General features: G+C 24.0%; 1 non-coding gene across 1 annotated transcript; it reads left to right on the top strand.

Annotated features, from left to right (window-relative positions):
* The first annotated feature begins 1,525 nt into the window (after positions 1-1,525).
* On the top strand, positions 1,526-1,601 carry LOC113787391 (small nucleolar RNA snoR117). The gene has a single exon (XR_003473898.1). It is a non-coding gene; the product is annotated as a small nucleolar RNA snoR117 (small nucleolar RNA).
* The last annotated feature ends 1,213 nt before the right edge of the window (positions 1,602-2,814 follow it).

The following is a 2,814-nucleotide window of genomic DNA, read 5'->3' as shown; positions in this document are numbered from 1 at the left end:
GTAGATATATTCTGAATAATGTTTTAAATATGCTTGCAATATATCATTCAAAAAATTAAAATTTAAAGGATGTTTTGCTCTACCAACGACTCAAACAATTTATAGAATAAGTTCGTGGAGACTAAAATATATGATATTTTTTTAAAGGACTAAAAAATAAATTTTAAAATTTTATAGAGACGCAAAACCTATTTAACCTTAGATTTTTTATTCTCAAGTGAGATGTGCTTTCATGTTACACCATTGTTGAAACTAAGAATAAGGAATTTTTTTGTAAAATGTTTTTCCTTTAAAAGTTGAAAGTGTTATTGATCAGCCTTCTTTAGATATTGCAAAAGAAAGTTCATGTGATGATTTAAGAAAAAGTAAAAGATAAAGAAAAGAGACATTTCTTCTAAAGTGTTTTTATATTTATTTTTTTGAAAATAAACCTCAAACTTTTTAATGAAGTAATTTATTCTTTTGAGTGAAAATTTTGAAAAACAGCTAATAAAATTACAATGGATTCAATTTTAAGCTGAATTTCAGACTATTTGATCGGGATTCACTAATAAATTAACATTTTAAACTGAGTTTGTTGACTCAATACAATCAATAATTGATCAAATTAATTACTTAATCAATTAAATCATTACTTAATCGATTAAATGAATTACTTAATTGATTAACTTATTAGATTTGGTTAATAAATTGATTAAAATGAGATAATAAATTGATAAAACAATGTTAAATCTATATATAATTTTGATAGAATCAAGGGTTTTTCACAAATTGGATGGAGTGTTACACAAACCGAACCCGCATTCTATTTTTTTTATTTTGATCAATTGACCTTTTATCTCAAATAAAACAAATCCAATCAAAACTAAGAGTACCTCTGCCGAATAATCTCATATCCAAAATGAAATGTAAATAAAATTTGATCAAATTATATATATTGAAAATGTACTTAATAAAATTTAACCTACATCATTTTGTGGATAGAATAGTGTACTTAATAATTTAACCTATGCAATTATGATTTTGTATATTGGATAAAATAATTTAACTATTTTAGTTAAATTATAAAAAAAGAAAGTTATTTTAGTATTCTGTACCAATACTAGTATCCAATATCGATACGTATTTATACCTATGTATCATAGAATGTCAATATTATTTTTAAAGATTAATTTAAATAATTAATTAAGAAAATATGTAAATCGAAAATTAACGTTTGAGAAAAAATGGGGCGCCAAAAGTAACTTAACAAAAGTGTCACATTTGATTAGCCCGTTAATAAGAATCATTGGGCCGAAAGACGAAAGGGTACAATTGTAACTTCATTCATATAACAGAATTAGGGTTTCATTTCGTTGTGTCCTATTTAATCTGTAACCAAGCCCCCATTCCAGTCATTAACACGAAACATTTAGGGTTTAAGCTTCATTCACAAGAAAAATTGTGTGGTTAATTTCGAAATTTTCGTCATCATTTTTCTTCTTCTCTGCTTTATCAACTCTGTTTTATTCTACTTTATTTCATTGGCCTGTGATGTATGAAATTTGTCCGTACCATCTGAGATTCTCTGATCGAAACAACAAATTTTGAATCTGAGGCCTTTTTTCAACCATTGAGATTAATTTTTTATTCTGAATTTTAATATATTGATTTTTTTTTCCGGTGAAAGTTTGTTTGAATGAAAAGGCAACAATTTAGAGTCGCTGGTTCGCTTATTCTATAGTGATTTCAGTGCTGTACGTTGCCGATATATAACTGGATATGAGATCTTTTGTCATTTGCCTCCTTAGGCTTATGCATTTCGATATTCCTATAATTTCCTATATTATATTAGATAATATTTTTTGTAGAAAATAGTAATGTATTGTGGTTACATTTACCTAGAAGTAATCCTGCAAGGAACAAATGAGTTATGTTCTATTTCGTTTGATTTTTGCATAAAACTCTTGTAGAGTATCCACTAATTTCTAAATCGCTCTAGACATCCAACCCAACAACAATTTCGACATTTATGTTTATAACAAAGTTTGTTTTGACATTTATGTTTATATATACGTTTTTCCTATTGGAAGATTTTTTTAGACCCAACTTGGGTAGCTTAGTGGTGCAGACCTCGTTTTTTGACAATTGAAACATTAGGCAAATAAAATTTTCAAAAAAGAATTTTGACAATTATTATATTTGATATTTATAAAAAACGAAAAACAAGTTTTCAAATAAATTTGTCGTTAAATTTTTACTTCGAAGCAAATTAATTTAATTTTATCAAAAAACACAAATTTAAAAAAACTTAACCGAAAGAAAAGTTTGAAAAAGTCAGCTTATTAACTCATTTAGGGCTTGTTTGAAACACTGTTACATTTTAGTTTTTAAAAATTGTTGTATAAATTTGATTTTAAAAATTGTATTAAAGAAATAAAATTAAAGAAAAAAACTTGTTTGAGATACTTGTTTTTAAAAACAGTTTTAGAGATGAAAAAAAGAAAAAACCTATTTGATAATCTAATTTTTTAAAATAGATTTTAAATAGAGAATTAAAAAAACTATTTGGTAATATAATTTTTAAAATCTGTTTTTCTTATATTAAATAATAAAACTAAAAAGATAGAAAAATTCAACCATTAACATTTAAATAGAGTAATATATTTTAGTATAATTAATAATTATATTTTTATTAAAAGAGTTTAATAAACACTTGTCCATTGTTGTTCACTTAATTTTTTATAAAATAAGATTAATTTCAAGTGAATAGAATTTCAAATTTAATTGTAATATAAAAATATATTATTTTATCACTATTTTTAAAATTCAATT

The sequence above is a fragment of the Cicer arietinum genome, chromosome 6 (assembly GCF_000331145.2).
Source record: "Cicer arietinum cultivar CDC Frontier isolate Library 1 chromosome 6, Cicar.CDCFrontier_v2.0, whole genome shotgun sequence".
NCBI classification, from domain to species: Eukaryota; Viridiplantae; Streptophyta; class Magnoliopsida; order Fabales; family Fabaceae; genus Cicer; species Cicer arietinum.
The sequence above is the reverse complement of the archived record's forward strand: the minus strand, read 5'-3'. Positions and strand labels throughout refer to the sequence as shown.